The sequence below is a fragment of the Tamandua tetradactyla genome, chromosome 19 (genome assembly GCF_023851605.1).
Source record: "Tamandua tetradactyla isolate mTamTet1 chromosome 19, mTamTet1.pri, whole genome shotgun sequence".
Classification (NCBI taxonomy): Eukaryota; Metazoa; Chordata; class Mammalia; order Pilosa; family Myrmecophagidae; genus Tamandua; species Tamandua tetradactyla.
This window is the reverse complement of record NC_135345.1, coordinates 10,591,020-10,614,669: the sequence shown is the minus strand read 5'-3', so window position 1 is coordinate 10,614,669 and position 23,650 is coordinate 10,591,020. Positions and strand designations below refer to the sequence as shown.

At 38.5% G+C, this 23,650-nt stretch overlaps 1 protein-coding gene and 1 long non-coding RNA gene across 5 annotated transcripts in view; one reads left to right on the top strand and one right to left on the bottom strand.

Annotated features, from left to right (window-relative positions):
- LOC143663032 (uncharacterized) lies at positions 1-23,064 on the bottom strand. Its single transcript, XR_013165715.1, has 4 exons — positions 22,793-23,064; positions 3,569-3,619; positions 1,260-1,398; positions 1-159 (listed from the first exon to the last, which is right to left on the bottom strand). It is a non-coding gene; the product is annotated as an uncharacterized LOC143663032 (long non-coding RNA).
- The window catches only part of HS3ST1 (heparan sulfate-glucosamine 3-sulfotransferase 1), a 38,738-nt gene continuing 36,422 nt past the window's right edge, over positions 21,335-23,650 (top strand). For all 4 annotated transcript variants that reach the window (XM_077136406.1, XM_077136402.1, XM_077136403.1 and 1 more), the window contains exon 1: positions 21,335-21,830. The gene's annotated coding sequence lies outside the window, so the exon portion shown is untranslated. The remainder of the gene's footprint in view (positions 21,831-23,650) is intronic.

Sequence of the window (23,650 nt, the reverse complement as noted above, 5' to 3'; positions counted from 1 at the left end):
CTTTGAACTTCACTTATGGAGATTCACGTGTGGTCCAGGTAAGATGGAGCAGTCTTCGGTAGAGGAGGCAGACCCAGGTTAGTTGGTCATCAGTTGATACCAGAGAAGATCCAAAAAGCCTTGAATGGATCTATGAGGCCCCTTCCCCATTTTCCCTGTCTTGGAGAGAAACAAAGGAATGAAAGCGTATGAAAGATTGAACAGGTAATTCTAGGGGGATATATTAGTCCAAAAAGACAACTTAAATTATTGAATAGGACTCATTTTGCCAGGTTGACTAACTTTTGATTCTTCTTCACGATCTTGTGGTTTGGTATTTGGTGAGGAAAACTAGATATGAAATAGGAAAACAAAGAAGCTTTATTTTATTTTTTTGTACATTTAATTGTATTATACTAAATTTAATGCATTATAAATTATTATATTAATTACATCAACAGTTATAAATTTTAAACTTAGTGTATCGAATTTGATCCCATAGAGAAAAATAAGTCAAATTGATGTCAACCTAAAATTTCCCGAATTTTAGGTGAGCAGGAAAATTGCTTGTTTCTCTAAGTGTAAAGGAAACTTAAGTCAACATTAGGTGGGAGAGCAAACTGTCCTCTTGCAAGAAGGCAAAGTCCTCTACAGGCTTGGAGATGTTTAAACTAGTCCCTTGTACCTGTCTTTTCTTATTTTTCACCTTTGAGACTGATCCTCAGTGTCTGCCTTAAACTCTGCTACTGGACTTTTAATTGCTGACTTGTCTGTTTCCTGCCTAGGAAGGGCCTGACCCTAGCAAGAACTGCCAATTCTAGTCCCAGACTTACACTTAGGGTTGACAGATAAAGTACATGATGCCTAGTTAAATTTGGGTTTTAGATTAACAAGATATTTGTGTTACATAAGTATGCCCCAAAAGTAGCAGCCAAACATTGCATAGGACATATTTATAAAAAAAGTTGTTTATCTGACAGTCAATTTAACTGGACAGCCTATAATTTTATTCACTTACTTCAGCAACCCTGCTATGAACATTGACAAACTTAGACCCTGACCTCGTATAAGTTGAAGGGGAAGAGGTTACCCACATCACCAACCATCCTCAGTGTGCGTTATATAGACTAAGAGAGAGACAATCTAGACTCCAGAATACATAGGTATGCAAATATAAAATGCAGATGCAACTATATATCTAATTTAATCCAAAACTGAAAGTTTGGAAGAAGATCAAGAATGCTTAGCCACCATGGGTCTCATCACTTAAACAGACGTACCTTCTCTTCATATAAGTATCACTGAATCTCAAAAGTTTTGATGGGTTGGCATCATGATGTCCATTTCACAAGTCAGAGACTGAGATTCCAGGAGTAAAGAAATAGTGTAGCTCAGTGAAAAGCACATTATGTTTACAACCTGTAAGGTCAGAATTTGAATTTCAATCGATTCAGCTATGATTATAAGAAATACTTTTGCACTTTTGGGTACCTGATTGTCATCTTTGGGAAAATAGTACCTACACCATTGTTTATATGGAGAATTCATTGTATTGCTGCATGCAAAACACTAAATAACAACTCAAAGTAAATATCAAAAAGATGGTAGCAATTGGTTTTAATTTGTATGGATTAAGGTTTCTCATGTGCAGTAGATTTGTAAATGGAGACCCCATGACTAAAGTCAGGGACCTTTGATATAGCACAGTCATAGATACATGGAATTATTTAATAAAGTGCATCTGATTTATATCTCTCACTCAGATAATTAAATTGGGTTAAGCATTAGCCTCTGTTATAGCCCTATTTTCAAATGCATATAGTACTGGGATATCCTACAAATAGCCTGAATCATGAAACCCTTTTAATCAGTTAAATGTTTTGAATCAATTTTCTCATCAATCGAAAGCTCTTGGGCAGGGATATGTTATGCCTATGCTATGAGGATCTTCATGGAAGATGGACCCATGTTTTGCTCATCTCTGAGTAGAGAGTAATAAAAGAGGGAGATTCAATGCACTCAAAAGTAAGGATGTAAGAAAATCTGGCATACAAAGGGAGCCAGTGGAGATCAGTAAGTGTTTATAGGTACTTGGTAGCAAATTATCTTCTGCAATCTCTACATTATGAGTTGAATTGCATCCCTCAAAAAACATGTTCATGTCTTGACCCCTAGTCCTACAAATGTGACCTCATTTGAAAATAGGGTCTTTGAAGCTGTGACTGGTTAAAATCAGGTCAAACTAGGTTAGGATGGGCCCTATTCCAATATGACTTTTGTCCTTGTAAGAAAGGAAAATTTGAACTCAGACAAACTGACATGGAGAATAGAATGCCATGTATATTGGTTTGACGTTATACATATTCCAGAAAAACATGTTCTTAAATCTAATTCATTCCTGTGGGTTTAAACTCATTGTTAGTAGGTTCTTTTGATGAGGCTACTTCCAGGTAAGGTATGACCCACTTTACCAGAATGGGACTTAATCCTGCTACTGGTGTCCTTTATAAACAGAATGTATCTAGAGAGAGAGACACACACAAAAGCAATGAAACCTGGCAGAAAAGGGAGAGGCAAGCAGACACCGCATATGCCTTGCTACATGACAGAGGAGCCAAGGATCTCCTGCAGCCAGTCTTCAGGAAGAAAGTATTGCCTTGTTGATGCTGTAATCTGTATATTTTCCTGGTCTCAATAATTTCATGTAAGCTAATAAATTCCCATTGTTTATGACAACCTATTTCATGGTATTTGCTGGAACAGACCGGGAAGCTTAAACACCACATGAAGATGAAGACATGAAGTCCCTGTGGACATGTAGGAAGATACTGGAGTGATGCAACTGCAAGCAAAAAGCACCAAAGATTGCTGGGAAACACCAGAAGTTGGGGAGAGGCATGAAAGATTCTTCCCTATAGTTCTCAGAGGGGACATGTTACTTCAGACACCTTGATTTTGAGCTTCAGCCTCCAGAACATTGAGATGATGTATTTCTGTTGGGTTAAGCCATCAAGTTTGTGGTAGTTTGTCACAGCAGCCTTAGGAAACAAAGACACACAGCAGCCTTAGGAAATAAAGACACATCACCTCTTTGAGAGGTATAGCAACACCACAGGTATCTTTTGCCCCAATGTGGTAAAATCAGGGTTCATTTACCATCCTGATCATTTTCTTGCAAAAGAATTAAGTCAATATATATTTGAGTGAAAATCTCCCTCACTTCCCCTCTGGGCTGAGGACTGCTGACATCAAATCCCATTTAAAGTCTTGCTAAAGAGGTTTACTTCTGAGGGCATTTTGTGTATGTAATAAACCAAATTTAGTACTTGCTTTTACTTTAAAGATTAGTATTATTACACTTATAAGCAGATTAAGTGAAAATTCTCTGAACATTTAAACATAAATCCATATAATCAATCGACATAAATTTTTAAATCTTATGCATTTAAAAGTTAATTACAGAGCCGTGCGACGGTGGCTTGGTGGCAGAATTCTCTCCTGCCTGAGACCCGGGTTCGATTCCCAGAGCCTACCCATGCAAAAAAAAAAGAAGTTAATTACAAATCTTAGTCAGATTGTTCATACTTACCAGTAAAGGCACAAGCCTAATATAGCATCTTTCCTTAAGGGCTTCAAACACCTAAAATCAGACAAAAGATTTACAAACAATTACAATTATAAAATGTATTGTTATATTTATATTCAGCCTATTAGAAAAAGTATTGCACCTACAGGTTTAATTCATTTATTTTTTATGTATGTCAATAGATTAAAATCTGCTGAGTTACAGCAATCTAGCAAAAAAAAAAAACTGAAAGGAAAAGAATATTACCTCAGATTAGCTGAGATTTTTAGATTATCAATCAATTTTATTATTTATCAGAACAATGGACCCAGTTGGAAATTAAGCAGTGAGTCAAACCCAAGCAAATATTTCCAACCTGGGTTCCTCTTAGAAACAATTTCCACTTATTGCATCCACAAGAATTGACACAATGCATTTTCTTGCAACTTGGTGCCTTTGCTCTCTTCCTTGAGTACATTTGAGTCATGGGATGTTTTGCTTCAATTTGAAAGTTAGCAATTTACACAATTTTTGAATCTCAGTAAAATTCGTTGAAACATCCAGTTTTCATTTGCTAGGGGATAAGTGTCTGTGTTGAGCTGTCAGGTCTTCTTTCTGAATTTTGAATATATATTATGTGGCAACTCGTAGAAATTGTTTTCCCACTTGTTTCCTGTCCGTGGGCTCTTGAGTTGGTGAGCCCTTCCTTCTCTTTGTGCAATTCCTACCTCTTTTCAGGACCATTTTAACTATCACTCCCTATTATGCATACAGGTAAAAAAATGCACATTAAAACTTAGAAGGATGTACTTAGAAAAACAGAATATTGTATTTTCATTGATTGTTTTTTTTTATCATTACCTTATACATTTTAACAAACTCATTTCTTCTTTGAATGTCTTGTGTTTTGGTTGTTGTTGTAATAGACTTAATTCATTCCTATCAGCTGTAGCTAATATTCTCTTTTGGATGCTCAAATTGTTGTATCTTAATTAACGGGAGTCTTTTTAAGTTATCTCAATTTCCCTTTCGGTTACACCATGGACTTTTTAATAGCTTCCTTGTTTTCTGACAGGCACTGTAGCTCACAATCCATCTGATTACTTCTCTATCTCTGTGCTGGTTTGAATCTGTTATGTACCTTAGAAAAGCCGTGTTCTTCTAATCCATTTTTGTGGGGGTAGACCTATTGTGGGGGGAAACTATTATTTAGGTTGTTTCCATGGAGATACAACCCACCCTATTCAAGGTGGGTCTTAATCATTTCCTGGAGCCCTTTTGGGAGAGAAGCTAAGAATGAAAAAGCCCCCAGGGAGAGGCAAAATTACCCACAGGAGTTGAGAGAGCCATTTTGAAACCAGAAACTGGGCGAGGACAGCAGACTTCACCACGTGCCTTCTCAGAACAGAGAAATCTCATGTGCTCACTGTCTTTCCTAAGAGAAGGTATCCTCTTGGGGGTGCTTTAATTTGGACATTTTCGTGGCCTTAGAGTTGTAACTTGTAACAAATCCTCTTTGTGAAAGCCAATTTGTTTCTGGTATATTGCATCGTGGCAGCTTCAACAAACCAAACAATTTCCAGTCTGGAGTCAGTTATCCCCGAGGATCCTTGGCTAACTAGTATTGGAGAATGAGACATGGCTGCTGCTCAGTTTCTATGCCAGCACTTTCCATCTGAATTCTGGGGGACAGGAGAACACCACTGCTAGACCAATCTGGGAACAGAAATGAATTATATATATAGGAAAGGTCATGGAGTTCATAATGAAATTTTGAATTATCTCTAACATTAATAAATTTGCTTGTTTTATTTCCACTTAAACATGCCTAACTTAGATTCTAACCCATCAACTTATTTTTACACTTTTTAATACCTCATCGAACATCACTCAATAATAAGTTCATTGAGCCTAAATAATCCAAAGCACCTCATACATTGCCTCTATATCTGCTCCCTCAACTGTCAGTATATCTATGAAGCAAATCAGCACCTTATATACATGTTGTGACATTGACACATGCAGGTCCCATACAGTTCTATTTTATAAACCAATAAGGACCTAATTTACAGATTAATCAGCATTTATCTGCTCTCTTCTCTTCTCTGGACCTGACTTAAGTAGTCTAGAGTGCATGTTTTAAAAGTTAAAATGAGAAAGGGCCAACCCTCAAATTCCATATTTCAGGAATGAATTAAAGCCACGATCAAATATGTTTCATCTGCTTAAAGGTCTTCGTAGGGTGAATGCGGAGGAAAGGACAAGGGAGCTAAGAGTTCTGCAAGTACTTCAAAAACAAGCACTCAACCTCACTAAACCATTATTTTCCCATCCAAATTTGAATATCAAAAGGGTTAAACTTTGGGAAAGCACTTTACACTTAAACCATGTATAAATTGTCTTCATTTTTATTATAAATTACCAATCATGATAATGATTGGATTAATTCGGGCAACAGCTTGTAAAGGAGTTCACCCAAGTGTAGGCAGCAAAGTCCTTAAAAGTCCATGTATCCAGAATTTCCAGGACAGTGCTCTAACTGCCAGCATGTGCAGCATTTCAAATATGGAAATGAATTCCATGGGTGAGAGGCAATCATTCACCCATGGGCCAGACTCTCATCTTTCCTGCACACCTGTCTGAAAGAGATCCAGCATGAAAGGTCCCCCTTACCTGAGATAAAAGGCCAGTCCATACAGGGTGATGACGCCAAAGCACTGCTCCTCAACAGTGTAGCACAAGGCTGCATTTCGGTGGTAATATACGCAAGCCTTCCTGACCTATTTTATGCATTCCATTTCCCAGGGATAACACTCCAAACTCTAAATTAGAGGCACACCTTTGTTTCCATTCCAAGATAACCAAAGAAAGAAAGCTTATGATACAGCAGTGTAATTACAGTATGCAAATTATTAAGCTTTCATTTTCCTCTTGTGTTTTATGGGTCATACCTTATTTAGAGGGAGGATAACACAGCTCAGAAAAGGGCAAGTGATCAAAAGGGGAGGATGGAAACAGAGGAAGTCGTCTACATTGTTCAGCAGCAATGTGTTTGGAGAAATGGTAAGGAAGGAAGGGCCACAAAGTCTCTCCGTCACAATTGCCTTCATGTGACAACATGAAGCTACCATCGTGTGAGCTGCCTTTTGTTAAGCCTTTGTTTCCTTGGCATGGCTGAAAAGTGAAGAGTATGCATTGCAATCGGTAAATTATTTTCATAAATTTATTTTTTTTAATTTACATACCACAAAATTCACTTATTTGATGGATAGTTCAACGAGCATTGACAAATAGCTAGAGTAGCGTAATCACCACCACTGTCAGAATACTGAACTGCTCTGGTTGAAGCACAACATTCTCTCATGCTGTCTCTTTATAATCACACAGGCCACCTACCCTGAACCCCTGGCAACCACTATCAGCTCTTGATTCCTCTAGCTTTCTCTTTTCAGAATGTCATGTAAATGGAAGCGTGGCTTCTTTCATTTAGCGTAATGTCTTATGTGTTTTAGATTCATCCACATTGTTGCAGGTTTTATTGATTTGCTCTTTTATTTGACCCTGTAGTATTTGGATGAAACAGACTTTTTTTATCCACCCATCAGTTGAAGGACATTTGGGTTGTTACACTGTTTTCTTTTGGCAATTAAACAATTATATCATTATAAACATTTACATACAGGCTTTTGTATGACATAAGGCTTCACTCTACTTGGGTTAAAACCTAAGAGGAGAATTGCTGAATTATATGAGAAGTGATACTTAAATTTATGAGAAATTGACAAACTTTTTGTTCCAATGTGACTGTACCATATTATAGTCACACCAGCAATGGATGAGAGGACTATCTGGTCAGCAACCTAACCACCACTTAATATTTTCAGGTGTTATTATTAAGGTTTTAACAATTCTAAAAAGTATGTAGTGATATCCCTTCATGGTTTAACTTGCATTCCCCTAATGACTAATGATGTTGTGTATCTTTTCACGGGCTCACTTGCCATTGTACATTTTTTTCAGTGAAATATCTGCTCAAACCTTTTACCCAATTTTGAATAGGTTGCAGTCTCATTGCTAAAGTCAAGAAATGGTTTCTGAACTTACCGTTTATTGTTACTAAATAAAAAATGCTAAGCAAAAGCTGAATAGCTAGTATTACTCTAAAAAGAATTTGTATTAATGATAGAAACAGAAAGCTAGATCTGAAGAGGCCCAAATATTTACAGTTCTAGAGCAGTGCTTCTCAAAGTTTATTTTACAAACAAATTGCCTGGAGATCTTGTTAAGATGTACGCCTGATTCAGTAGGTCAGAGGCAGCAACCGAGATTCTGCATTTCTAATAAACCTCCACGTGGCGCCAATGTTACTGGTTTGTGCCCCACATTTAAAGTAGCAAGAGTCTAAAAGGCTCTTGGTCAGATTCCATTTTATAACCCCAAAGCTGGCCTAGCCATCAAGTAACTAATTTCCCTTTCTCTTTTGAACAACAAAGAAACATGAAAGAAATGCATATATCTAGAAATTGCAGCTATCCCTTAGGGCACAAGACATAAGGCTAGAATGTGGACAGGTATGTCACCAAGTTCCTGTAACAGGTATCTGGCCAAAGGTATGCTATCCTGTTGTTCATTTTGCAACTAAAAAATATAGAACTATTGGATCTACTACAATGAGGCAATAGAGTTACATGTGTTTCTCATTAGAACCAACTTCTTTTGCCTCTAAAATACTCTGAAGTAGTCACTGGTTGTGGTCAAAACTTTGTATTTTTCTCCATATAAATAATAATGTGGGAGCCACTGGGCAGTGTCCAGGCTATCTGGGACCTTACAAAACAAAGTCTCATGAGCAGAGGCTGGGGCTGAATGTGGATATGATCTAAAAGCTGCTTAATATTGCATTCATTATAAAATAAAGTGAAAGTAGAAAATCCTTTTATTGGTCAAGTCTCTTTGAGAACTGAAATTTCTATCATACTCCCTTTTATTATTTTTTTTAGTTTTTGGCATGGGCAGGTCTCCGGCATGGCAGGCAAGAATTCTGCCTGCTGAGATCCACCGTTGCACCGCCTCTCTCTTTTATTTTAAAAGCATCAAAATCAGTTTGCCCAGAGAAGGAAATCATCCAGATTTTTACTTAATGCAAATGAAGACACAACGGTCGTTGAAGAGAGGTTTTATATACCACAAGGGGTAACAGATGGCCCATTGGAGTTCAGGAAGAAAATAGTGGAACTACTTTTAATTCATTTTTAAATATACAAAATAAGAAAATTACATTTGCATAAGATTTAGTATACTAATTTACACATCGACCCTCATTCTAAATCTTTGTCAGAGTAAAAGACCAAGAATTCCATTTTGGATATAAATTAAAAATATCTGTGACATATCCAAGCAGAGATATCAAAGAAATAGCTAGACTGGCAATCACAGGAGGATAAGAGTTGGAGATATAAACGGAGAAAGTGTCAGGTTTTAAGGGATCACCCAAGTTAAAAAAAAAAAACAAAGTTATAGATGGAAAGGGAAGACTAACCGGCTAGAGGAGCAAGACTGAGCAAATGAGACTGAGAAGAAGGCAGAAGAGCCGAGAATGACAAGAGAGGCAGGAAGTTTCCTAGGAAAAAAATGGTATCTCAGAAAGGAGCCAACAAACATCAAGAAAGACTGATTAAGTACATTCAGTACTGCTGGAGGGTTTAGTAAAATGAGGAGAGACCATGCCTATTGGATTTGGTTATGCGGATGTCATTGGTGACCTAAGCAAAAGAGGGGTCATCTCAAAAGACCTCAGTGTCAACTTTTAGGCACATAAGAGTTCTAGGCTAAGGAAAAACTTTTTTTTTTTGCTAAAAAAGTTTTTTTTTTTATTTTGGTGTAAAAAGTTATATGCATGTTCAGATGAATATTTTGCAAATTAATGAAAAGTAAAAGGTGACAAAAATATTTTTAAACCAACCACTAATAACTCTATCATTTAATAGCAATCCCTATAACTAATGCTGTGACTCTAACTCCTGTGTTTTCTCACTTGGTAGGTTTTTATTCTTTTAACTTATTCCACATAATTGTGATTATATTTTAGACAAAAGACAATCCTTTGCTGATTTTCTCACTTCTTTTTTAACAGACATTTTTCAATGTTTAAATGCCAAAGGAAAGATATCATAGAGATATTCAGTCCATTTAGATTGTCTCCAGTTTTCAAGTTGTTAGAAATAAAGCTGCGATGAACATGTTGCTGAATAATCTTTTTCCCCTGTATTTTGGATTATATTCTTACAGAGGAATATCCATAGGAAAGTTTCTGGGTTAAATGTTATAAGCTGTTCAGTCTCTAAGGTCCTATATGAGATGGGCATCTATGTGCTGTGGAATGCATAGAGAAGGATCTCCATCACCTTTAAAAGAAGATTACCATCTCTTCGCTGGTTTAATGCAGCAATTGCCATGCATCTATCTGCTTTCACTTTCCTTTCCTATAGTTCAGAGCCTCATTTTTCCTCTCTCCCCAACAAGTATCTAGAACTCTGCTACTACTAACCACCGGGGTATTGCTGCTACTAAAAGAAGTGAAAGGGTGCACGGGTGATACGGTAGTAGAATGCCCCCCTTCCATGCGGGAGACCTGGGTTCGATTCCCAGACCATGCACCTCCCCCCCAAAAAAAAAAATTAAAAAGAACAAGAAAGAGAAAGGAATAGAGAGGAAGGGAGAAGAAAAAGGCTTTAGTTATAGGATCTGCAGAAAGGACTTTGTGCCTTGAGTAACTTATATTTTTCTATAAATAGCACATTTTCAAAGACTGGAGCATTAACACAGGAGACCCTCATGATTTTAAGTTTTTGAGAACCAACCTCCAATTCCTGCTATTCCCAGTCTCCCTTTGGTGAGTCCCCTACCAGGTTTATTCTTGCTGAGAAACACCCAGCTCTCATTAGAGACAGAAAAGGAAACTGGCTCTTCTTGCCCATTCCTGGGTCAACAGCAGCCGGGCACACAGATTGGGTTTAGCCAGTTCTCAATAAATTCTGAGGTTCGCATATTGAGGGGAGTGATGTAACAACCTGGCAAAAGAAAGGATGACAAAAGAAAGGTCATCCTTGCCATTTTGGTTATAGGTAATTCAGCCCACATCTCTGTTGTGACCTCTGGTCTTTGTCCCTAGTGGTCAACCATTGATAAGTCCAGTTCCTTCTGCTCCTTATGGATTCTTTGAGCCCCAGATAACCTTCCCAGTGAATCCCCTTTTTTCACCTAAATTTGCCCCAGTCAGTCTTTATTGTAAAGAGTGGGCAGGACAAAACTACATTTAGGGTCTCAGACTTCAATTTCACAGCAATGGGAAACTGCTAAGTAGTAAAAGCTTTCTCAGAACACAACTCATTACTCAGAGGGGGAAACTGATATTTGGAGAATGAATGAAAGCTGGGTGGGAAAATTGTGGCAGAATGACAAAAGAATCTTTGTGTGAATGCTTGGGCAGGAGAACGATCAGAAGGACACCTGCAGATGGCTAAGTTCATAGTAGCAAAGTTATCCTCCCTTTAGCATCACTCAGGTTTGGAAAATGAAGGCTGTGAAGGTGAAAGACAGGCTGCAACTTTGCAGGGCTGGGAACAATTGCAAGGACACATGAAGACTCCAGGAGAAATGTTTTAGGCAGCTTCTGCCTGGACTTGCAGAGCTGTGTGTTGTTTGCTTCATGAGCCAGAACAAAAGAACAGTTTGTGAATAATGTGTCTCCCTGACACTTTCTTATCCCTCAGTATTCATGTCCAACATGGCAGAAAAACACAGCCAGCAGAGAACCATAGAACACTGTGGTAGATTGAATTATGTACCCCAAAAAAGACATGTTCTTCATCCTCATCGTTCCCCTTATATGTATGAGCTCATTTGTAAACAGGACTGTGTGAAGATGTATCATTACTTAAGGTTCAGACCTATTTGTGAATGGAATCTTCTAAGATCCTATTTAGGTGTGACCCAACAGAGTCAAGGTGGGCCTTAATCCATAATATTGGAGTCTTTTATAAGCAGAAGAAATTCAGACACAGCCAGCCAGAGAAGCTAGAAGTCTGCAGAAACTGGGAGAGCAGACACAAAGTGAGCAAGAATACCAGGAGACAAAGCGAAGCAGAAGTGTAAGCCAAGGAACCCTAAGGATTGAGGCAAGCCAATGTCAAAATACTAAAGACTTTGGGGTGAAAAACCATGGTCTTGCTGATCTTTTGATGTTGGACTTCCAGCTCAGCCTCTGAAACTGTGAGACAACACATTCCTGTTGTTAAGCCAACCAGGTTGTAGTATTTGTCATAGCAGCCCAGCAAACTAAGCCACACAACTTTTAGAAGAGTGTCTCAAACATCATTGATAGTAGTCACCTGCAGCACTGGTTTAAAATGTAGTTTCCCAGGCTCTACCCCTGGGGAATCTGATTCAGAGGCTTAGGGATGGAATCCAGAGATGTTTTTAATAAGTTCTGTCCTGTGGTTCTTGTCATCATGGAGGTTAGAGGAGCACCACCGTAAAATCCCTTAAACTGAGGTAGGTACCTAATAGGCAGCTAGCAGGGATTTTCCCCAGTCATCTCTAGTATCAGCTCAGGAAAGGATGGCTTGAAGTAGTAGAGCGATGGTTCCTAACTGAGTGAGCCCTGGAGGTCTTGTAAAGATGTAGACTCCTGGATGCACACCGACGTTTCTGACACAGCAATCTGGGGAGGAGTCTAAGATTCTGCATTCATAACAAGTTTGCAGGAGATGCTGATGCGGCTGGTCCTGGGCTACCCTTGAAGAACCTCTGGCCTAGAAGGAGCACAGTCCCCACAGGGATTCAGCGCATTACAGACCTGGCCCTAGCAACCATCACTTGCCATTTCCCCAAGGGAGACCCACTCCCATCGCCACCAAAAACAAACAAACAAAAAAAACCTGCTGGAGCCAGAGAATCTTCTATGTGGAATTATGTCCCTGAGATATCAGAGATCAAGATTCTGATGTCCAGGGCATCAGAAAAAAATAAAGAAATAACGGGAATCCTCAGTGTGGCTAAAGTAGATTCAGTGACCCAATTGTTATCTTGCTCCTCTTTGGAGAGAGAGAAAATTGAGGGGCTGAAGGGACATGGACATCCATAGAGACATAACATTTCTAAGGTGTAGCCTCAGGAGATCCACGGTGGAGTCAAAACTAGAAAACTGAGCCCAAAACATCACAGCCTTGGGCCATATGCCTGTCTGTTAGGGAGGGGACAGCTGGGATGTGCGGGAGGTTGTGCTGTGTGTGTGAGGGGAGAAGGGACAAGGGCACATTGTTGACAGAGCCAGGTTTGAAAATCGAGCAAGGCTCTGCCATATTCAGATAAGACACTTTGCGGACAGAAGTAGGACCACAGAACCCTCAGCACAGGAGACCACCATCTCCCCAAGATCTTCCTTAAGGAGGGGGGCTCATAATTACCAGACAATATTAACCAATTCTCTTAATATTCACACCAACCTACTGAGTAGGTACTACTAATATTGCCCTTTACAGATGGGGAAACTGAGGCACAGAGAAGCCTAGTGACTTCATGGAAGTCAAGTAGGGAGCACAGATTGGAATCACGTTTCACCCTATCCCATTTCATTCACTGGCTCTCTAAATGTTCAGGCTGCACACCACATCTCACTGCACTGCTATTTTTCTTTTAACCAAATATCTCTTGACATTATTATTATTATTATTATTAATATTATATAATATTATTATTATTATATCTACATTATTAGCTGTTTTGCATGGGGGAATAGAGAAAGGTGTGATATAAATAAGATACTCTCCTGGCCATGAGAAAGATTATACTCCTGTGGGATGGACTAACTTATTCAGACAATGGGCTACGGGCCACAGAAGAAAGAGTTATGGGAATGTATGGTAAAGCAAGGAGCATTGGTGAGGGGAGCAGTCTTTAGCCCAGGCCCTAACAGGATTTAAAGTAAAAATGAAATCCTTCTTCCCTGAGGTTGACCTTGGAAAGATAATCTTCTGGAGAAAGAAGCATCTGGATCCTGAAGTTCTTGATCTGATTTCTTAGACTCTCCTGTGCTTTGCATCCCTCTCTAGTTTCTACTACCACCGCCGTGCTGGCAGCTCTGGCTCAGACAGAAAAGACCTTTCCATTAACTCCCCAACTGTAAAGCCAAGTTGAAGCTGGAATTAAAAACAATGAAAATCAATAGGCCTTTACTTAACACTGGGGAAAAGAAACAAATAAATAAACAGCACCGTGATATCAAAACTTCATCTAAGAAGCCTGCTCCATCCACATGGAATCCCCGGGAAAAGGAGATCATGCCTGGCTCCTTCTCTTCCTAGGTCCTGGTTTCCTTTGACTTAGCAGATGCTATTTGCATCCCTGCTTATTATTTGGACTCCTCAAAGTCTAGACAAGGAGATGGAGACAGATTCTCCTTGGATCTGGTATCTGCCATCTCAAGTTCAGCCTTCTGTATTAGAAATCACCTCTTTTCCAAGCATTTGATAGTGATTGACTTTCTTCCTTGGGCTCTAACTTCTTTATGGCTTTTTTTTAGCATGGATCAGGGAACACTGTGGTTACCTTGCCAGAAATCAAGTCTGGACCCTGCCATTAATTAACTGCACATGATTGATCCAGGCATTTAAGTTCCTTGAGTTTCTTTTTTTTCTGTTGGTAAAATTAGTGATTTGAATTGGAAGTTTGCTTAGTCACATTTCTGATCTTTCTATAATTCTGGGGCCATCCATCAGCATGACAATTTGTTCATGATATGTTTTGCCAGGGCAGTAATGCACTGAGGAGAATTTCCTGTACCAAAAATGTCAAATCTAAAGGAAGGGGTAATATCAAAGTTCAAAGTTCCCTTTGTTTTAAAAGGACAACGTAGGTGCATAATATCTATGCTCCTGTCTTCCTTATCTCTACCTACATAATATGTAAAGCACATTAGGACTAATCCAGGAGACCTTTCTATCTTTGGCAAGCTCAACTGCATACAAACATACCTTGGCTGGCATAAACACAAAGGCAGAGCAATCGGCTTCTCCCTTAGTCCCAGCACCCAGCTTCTGAGCCATAAAATGATAAATTGGATTTAAAAAAGCCTCATGTCATCAAACACTTTCTCAACATCTACCATCAATGGCCTGGGATCATTTACAGAAGGGCATTGGCAGATTCTGAATGAAAATCTCAGCTGTCCACTTGTACTTATGAGAAGTGCATACTTTTGAATATGACAACAATGATGATAAGGCTCGGGTTCAAAGAAGAAAAAGATCCCCAAAGAAATAACAAAATGGCTTGAAATGACTTCATTGAAATCACAACATTTATTAATATGTTGAAGTCCATGCTATTGGCTGGAAGTTTTTCATCATTAAGGGGACTAGAGTATCAGATGCTTCTCCTCTAGCAGGAAGTGTGGGAAAGCTGAACCTGGAAAAATGGATGTCACAGGGCCAAGATGGAAAGTCTTCTCATTAAGAATATGGGAGGGTCAAAACTGGGGAACTCTACTCCAATGGAGAATCAAAGCAAGAGACCAAAAGGTCAGGGGACAACCATTCATACAAGGATACAGACAAAATAAATTTTAAAAAGTAGGAAGAGATGAATGCTGGGACCACTACAGGAGATGAGAGAGCAGAAGGTCAGTGTGGGCAAATAACGAGGAGAAATCTTTACTGTCTGAGGTCAGATATTAATGCTGGTAATGGAACCATCAAACATTCTTTGAATCAATCCAACCTTCCAGAAAGAGACAACGGACATATGTTTTCTTGGTTTCATGATGTCAATAGCTACCAAATGAATTTGGTTTCTATCACCTATTGCATAATATATTAGTTCTATATTACTGACTAACAATCTACAATAAACGTAGCAGCTTAAAGCAACACACATTTATCTCACAGTGTCTGTGCATCAGGAGTCCAGGCCTGGCTTTGTAAGTCTCAATCTGATGACAGCCAGGGCTACAGGTTCACCTCAAAGTTTAACTGGGGAAAGACCCTCTTCCAAACCCACTGGTGGTCATCAACATGCAGTTTCTTATTGGCTGTCAGCTGGAGGCTTCCCTCAGTTCCTTGCCATTTGGCCTCTTCCACAGTGCAATTCACAACGTGGAAACTTCTTCGCAGCCAGCCAAAAGAACGTCTCCTCACCAGGCAGTCATTACGTTCTCATGTAATATAATTATATATAGGCAATCATGTATATCCCATCACTTTTGTCACATTCTATTGGTTAGAAGAAAGGTACAGGACACTCCCACACTCAAAGAGAGGGGTTCATGCAAAGGTGTGAGGGTGTGAGATCACAGAGGTCACCTAGGCGTGTGTCCACCCCACATAGGTAGAGCCTCTTCTTGGTGTTGAGTCTCAATTCTACTCTTCTGTTTACCATGAAAAATAAGCAATGGCAATTCAGCATTGTCAATGGATTGCATCATATAAATGTGGACAGGGCAATGAGGTCTTCTTGTCAGGCCAGGGTTGATGGGACAAGGAGGTTTATCTCTTGTGCTGGCTACTGCCTGAATTTCCTTTCCCCAGAATCAAAGGCTTCCTTTGCCTGAATACTCAGGAACTTTGAACTAAAAGAAATGAGATGGGGGATTTAACAAGGAAAACTGTTAGGATCTACATTTGGGTCTTCAACTGCACAAGTTGAGACAAAGCCTGGTAATAAAAGCTTGTGAATGAGACTTAAGAGATTTGGTTAATTCAGTGTGAGTCAGCAGTGTGATATGGCTGCCAAGAATAGTGAAGGCAATTGTAGGCTGTGTTAAATTTAGTAAAATGAGCCTAGGTGGAGGGAGGAGATGACCCTTCCTTACTTTGTCCTGATCTGACCACACACAGAGAAGGGTGCTCATACCAGATCTCACATTCTAAGAAGGACATGAATAAATGAGAGCATCTCCAAACAAGAAACCCCTGGAGGTTCAGGAAGTTGCAACCATGAAAGATAGCAAAATGTGTAAGGACTAGGAATATTTAAGCTATAGATATAAAATCCTAAAGTGGATATTGCCACTATTGTCAAAAAGCTAGATATTATCATATGGGTGAGGGAGGCATTACATGGATTTATATGAGCCCCCAGGAACTGAAACCCATAATGGAGAATTCTGGAGAATAAGATTTGTGCTGAAGATGAGAAAATGTTTTCCACAGACACAGCTGCCACAATAGAGAATGATTCTTTGTCATTAGAGGTCTTCGCTGAGTCATTCACATATTCAACATTTATTAGTTTTTACTGACTGCCAAAGATCAAACTAAGCAGAAAACCAGTGAAAAATATACATTCCCTGCCTTCAAGGAATGTATTTTAAAGACAACAAGTAAACAAATAAATTCAATGAATGACTGGAAGTGATAAGTCCCAATGTAAGCCTTGCTGAAGCAGCCAACAAACCAAGTCCTCAGACATTTACTTCTTACTTATGTCACATGGAGAAGGTTTCAGCTCAGTTGTTGGGTGTCCATGACTATTTATTCTGGGAACCAAGCTGAAGGAACTTGGGACTGGCTGTTCTCCAGGCAGAAGAGAAGAGCAAGAAAGCTGACGGAAACTTGCGATGCCTTTGAAAACTGCGTCTCAGACATAGCTAATGACGTTATCTGTTCACATTCCATTGTCCAAAGCATATCACATGGCCAAGTCCAGCATCAATGGACAAGCAAGTACTTCTTGCCACAGGGTAGGCAGCAAGTCACAGAGCAATAGGAAGTAGTTCCAATTCTCTTTAGGAATGCAGAGAGCAAATGATAATAACAAATAGCGTCATCTTCTACCATATCCTTAGAGAGATCATTTCAGTGCTGTGAGGGTTGAGAGAACAAAATGTTTCTTTCCTCTAGAAGAAACAAAAACGTCTTCTGTGGGAGAGGTAACTCTTTAGAAGGTGCTTCAAGATTGGAGAAGATCATTCTTGACCATTTTGAACCTGTCAGTTTCTTTTTCTAAAAGTCACTCTGTTGTAAGTAGGATGGTTTTCTTGCTTGGGGAGAGAGATGAAAAAGTAAACAGTTAAACTTTCATTAAGTTCAAAAATCTACTGAAATTTTAATGAGGTAAACAAAATTTAACAGCTGAGAAACTGCAAGTAAGGAGAGCTAACCTAATCCAGAACGAAAGGGAGTGAGTAAAGAAAAAATAAAAAGGAGAACAATTTAATTAAAGGACCTAAAAGGAAGACATTAGTAACTGCTCTCTGTGAGAAATAGAAATGAAAGCTTGCCTGTCATTTTTTTATTGCAAAGACTTAAAATATGGTACTTCTCATGTTTCTTTTCCCCTAAAATATTTTTTTTTTTAATCTAGCTGTGAAAATTCCACAGATGGAGAAAGAAAAAAAAACAAAAAACAAAAAACAAACAGGCTGATTACAGCTTGTTTGTTGTTTGTTTATAAGCAATCCTTATTCCCTTGACCACCAGAAGCAATGCAATTCTTGGTTGTGTAAAAGACAAAAATTGTCCCTTTTTCCCTACGTGTGACTGGTGAGCCAGAGGAATGGTTTGGTTGTATGAGGCAAGGGTGGGCCCTTAGCTTAAAACACTTCATTGCTCACATTTCATGTTCTTTAATTTTTAATACATTTTATTCATTTCATTTCTGTGATCAGGGAGGTTTTATGTCTGTATGTTTGTTCCTCCTGGTGCAAAATCGTTCTTTAAAAACTTTTGGAATTAACATGACAAATGTGAAGTACACCATGCACTGACTGGGGGAACGGATGTTCCTTTTGTAATTTTCAATTTGAAACAGTTTTGTTCTTCTTACAAGAGAAGGCATTATTTGAAATATTTTAAAAGTAGTGATGGTCAAAAAGAAAAAACCAAAAATAAAAGAAAGAAAAAAAAGTAGTAATGGTAATAAAATGACAGCACCATATCCTTTTGAGCTACCACTGGGGCCTCTGATTAAAGGTGAACGTGTTGAATTTTAATCCTTCCAGGCATGAGAAACCACTGTTTTTCAAGGGAGATCTGATGAATGAAAGTTAAAAGGCTGGGCCCAGGTTCTGGCTCTACAACCTGCCAATGGCTAATAATAAGAAGAGCTAACATTTATTGATATTTCTTGGGCACTATGTGTCAGGTGTATGTCTAAGCTTTTACATGTATTAACTCATATAATCCTCCTTACAACCTGATGAGGTATTATTATTATTATCATTATATATATATATGTATATGCTGAAGCTCAGAAATTCCAAGCAACTTGCCCCAAATATATAAAGGCATTCTATAAATCAATGAGAAAAAGACAAGCAGCCCAACAGAAAAATGGGCTAAAACCGTAAATAGGTCCTGCATGCAAAAGGATATCCAAATAGTTATGAAATGTAGGAAGAGTACTCAACTTTATTTGTCATGAAAAAATCCAAATTAAGACCAAAATTATACACAGCTACATACTGAATAAAATGCCTACAAAAAAAGAGATGGATTGGACTCCACCAAGCACTAGCAAAGAAGCAGAGCAAAGAATATTCTCACACCCTACTGTTGGGGGTGTGAGTCAGTCCAATCTCTTTATAAAACAGCTCAACATTAACCATTCAAGTTGGGCTTTTGCACATCCGTGATGCAGCAACCCTGCTCCTATGTTATAGGAGACTGAAGAATGTACCCCAATTTAGACATGTTCTCAATCTTAATCCACATTCCTGTGGGGGTGAACCCATCGTAAATAAGATCGTAAATAAGATGTTTTCTTTACGTGTGGCCCAACTAAATGCAGTTGGTTCTTAATTTGGATTACTTCAGGTTTTGTAACCCAGAGTGAGAGAAAGCAGAGAAGTCCAAAGCTAGGAGTAAAGGGAATCCATAAAAGAAAGAAGAGGACATCACCATATGACATGAGGCAAGGAAACAAGTCAAGGAACTCCAACAGTCACTGGCAGCTAATGCCAGAATGTTAAAGACTTTGGGGCAAAGGTACCGACTTGCTGATGCCTTGAATTTGGACTTCTGGCATCAAATTTGTGAGTCAATTAATCCCCCTTATTTAAGTCAACCCATTGTGTGGTATTTATCATAGATGCTCACATAAATGAAGACTAGAGTACACCAAATATGAATACTTGCACTTCTTCACCAAAAGACATGCACAAAAATGTTTCTAAAAGCATATTTTGGATAGTCTGAAAAGTCTGGAAACAACCCAAATATCGTTCCCAGTAAGACAACTTGTACAATATAATGCTATTCAGTCATAAAATTGAACTTCAGCTATGAACAACAAAATGGATGAGTCTCATACACATAATGTTAAATAAAAGGACTGAGACACAAATGAAAATATACTGCATAGTTCCATCTAAGTACAGTTTTAACATTCACAAATTAAACTTTAGCACTAGAAGTCAGGATTGTGGTGACATTGAAGAAAGAGGGAGGGAATAGGTGATTATAAGGAGACATACTGGACTTTCTGGGACAATACCAATGGTTTATACTTTGCCCTGGTCTACAAAGAAAAACCTTTCTGTCCATCTTGTACCCACTTTCTTATTCCTAATTCCAGATAAAGGGAGGGTTGTTCTATTCATTGCTCTTCTTAATTTATGTCTTCGACATAAATCAGCCAAGATTTTTTTATTTGATTTCTTCAGAAAGTAAATATTCAAGTATTGCACATTAATTGATTTGTTTTAAGTGAATGATCCTGTTTCTGCTTGTAACTTCCTAAGAAATTCAGAATCTAAGAACACAATAAGTACTATGTTTAATAAAGCTAAATATAAACTACTTTAAAGATTAAAGACTTAGAAATACTCTAGAATGACAAACTGGCAATTTCAATTTCAATTTTTATATCACCTAATTATTTACTCAGTATTAATACAGAAATTGCCTTTGGTAGTGGAATTATTGGTTTTTTCCTTCTTCTTCTTTCTAATTTTCTTGCGATTTGTCCAATTAGCTATGATGAACAAGTATTACTTTAAAATGAAACAAATGCAAAATAAACATTTAAAATTCAGCTTAACCCTTGAACACCTGGATATGGAGTTTTGAAAACATGTGTCTTCTCTTATGTAGCAGTCTGCCCTGCAAACGCTTTCTTCTCCCACCATACTTTCAGTAGACTCAATGGGAAATAAAGATCACTTCTCCCACTGTTACCATTTGGTACTCCTCTTTAAAATGAAGCCCATACTTCACAGATGACTTCTCAAATCCCACCCTCTTTGTGAAACCTTCCCTTCTGGCCAGGCAGCTGATATCTGTCCCTCTTCATACTCTTAACTCTTGATTTATAATAATCTTGCTTTTCTAAATACAGCAAACATTTTGAGGGCTGGTACAGATGCCTAGTACACTGTGTTCACATCTGTTGGCTGATTGAATGATTTGTTAATGGATAAATGCCTGCCTCAAATTTCTGTTTTATGTGTCTTCTTACACACAAGTATTCCCATATTTATACATACACATGCACAGAAGCAGATATGTGATAGGTATACATAGGAAATCTGCCTCAAATTTTGATTCAGTGATTTTAGTTTCTTTTTTTCTGCAAAGGTAAGGTAAAAGTTATAGGTTGAATGTTATAAAATGTGACTTCATAGTGCTATTTCAAATATTTTAAGAAATAATATACTGTATTTCATTAAGTACAAGACACAGTTTTTAAAATTTAGGAAATTAGGAATATCTCCCAAAAAAATTGATGGCAACACCTGTAGTTATCACTCAAGTAACCATTGTGACATAGATGCCATTGTCCGCTCATGTGTGAATGTGCCTGCTGTGGGGGTGGTCTCTAAAATGGCTCCCAGGAGCCTCATCTCTGCTATTCAGACCCATGAGTCTCTTCTTGAAGGAGCCAAGACATCATGACTTACTTTAATATGCAGAATAAGGCAAACACAATTGGGATGTAACTTCTGAGATTAGTTACCAAAAAAAACAAAAGACGGCTTCCATTTTTTATTCTTTCCTGCTCTCTCCAATGCTCATGCCAGTGCCACCAGTTTTCATGTTACAAACTGCTCTATAGAGAGGCCACAAAGCAAGGAACTGAGAAAGGTCTCTGGTCAATGACCAGCAATAATCTCAGGCCCTCCGTCCAATAGCTGACAAAGAACTGAATCCTGCCAACAGCCATGCGAGTGAGTTTAGAAGCAGTTGTTCCCCAACATGAGTCTCAAGAGGACTGCATCCTGGTGGACACTTTGATTGCAGGCTGCTAGAGACCCAGTTGAATGTGCTTGGATTCCTCAACATCAGAAACTGTGAGATAATAATTGTTGCTTTAAGATGCTGATTTTGGGGGAAACTTGTTATGCAGTAATAGCTAACTAATACACCTACACTGACTTCTCTTCAATTGGGTTATTAAGATTATTTGAAATGCATATCATGAACATTATTGTCATTTAGGCAGCTTCCTTCCCCCCTCAAAAAAAAACAAATAAATTAATATTTGGCATTGGAGCAAAGAGATAGTGTATATGCAAAAAAGATAGAAACAGTGTTAGGAGGCATAAATATGGGTTTATGAAGCCAATGCCCTTATTTGGAGCAATAATCACAATAATTTATATTTATATCCTTGCAAAGTAACAATCATGAGCTTTATGTGACCTGGGAAGAATAACCACAACGAGATAAAATTGCTCTACTTTTTGTAACTGAGGTGTATGCTAAATGATGGCCTATCCCATAACTAACAATACTACCAAAAACAGGAGAGATTACCATAATTATCAGAATAGATGTAAGAAATGTCAAAGCATTGAGAGGCAGATATGGTCAATTTATGCATCACACAGAACTATCATAAAAACGTGTCACTGTTTAATTGGCAGCATTTTGTTTTGTTTCTAGTGGCATACAAAATAATTATGCATCATAAAATTGAAGGCATCTTACTCTCAATGAAAAATATTTACAACCTGTCAAGCTACTATTTTTAAATGTAATAGGAAAATCTTCAGGAGAAAATCATCCCATATCATTCCAACCTGAGAGACTTGGTCTATTTTTTATGTCACAATTTCAGAGACAAAGAAGTTATTCTAATCCGTTCCCAAACACTTAGTCACCTCTTTAAATTCTTTTAATTTTCTTCTTCCCAAAGATGAAAGGAAAGGGTGTTTTAATTTTCTACTGTTGCCATAACAAATGATCACAAATTTAGTAATTTAAAATGATACTGTTCTCTTACAACTCTAAAATGATACTGTTCTTTTACAACTCTGGAGGTCAGAAGCCCTAAATAGGGTTTCACCAGGCAGAAATCAAGGTGTTCACAAGGCTGCATTCCCTCTGGAAGTTCTGCAGGTCAATATTTCTTTGCCTTTTCCAGCTTCTAGAGACCTCCTGCATTCCTTGGCTCCTGGCCCCTTTTCCATCTTCAAGGCGAGCGGCCTCACGTTTTCACATCTCTCTCACTGATGCTGAGCTCTGAATCTGCCATCTCATTCCTTCTCTGACTCTCTGGCTTCCCTCTTTCTCTTTGTGACTACATTGGGTCCACCTGGGCAGTATAGGATATTCTCCTTATTTCAAGATCCTTCATTTAACAACATCTGCAAAGCCCCTTTCATCTCAAGTAACATATTCCTGGTTTGAGGGATAAGGACAAGGAAATTTTATGGGGGAGGCATTGCTCTGCCTACCTCGAGGAGGAATGATAGGAGAGGAATGACAGGGACTTTCCTAAAAGCTCTGGAATGAAGAATATGCCACCACTGTGAGTGGAGAAGAGTAGGCACACTAGCAAAGAGAATGATGAGCTCTGAACAAGGAGCACCTCCAACTCTTGATTATTCAAGAGGCCATGGGCCAGCTGTTGAATGGACTTGGAAGGACAAAGACTCATACTTAGGTTCATCTGACTTCAAACCCTTGCTCTTTAAAAACTCTCTTTTGCTGCTGTAATTTTTCCAGCAGCAGCAGTGGCTTCTGGGGCAGATTCCCTCTGTCTACGAGAAGAACTCTTCCCTTAAACAGTTATAATCCAAGGGTTATTCAGCATGCTTCAGAAAACGAGTTTTCTTTTTTCTTTACTTTTTTGTTCTAAGGAAGGCTGTACCATTTGATTTCGTTG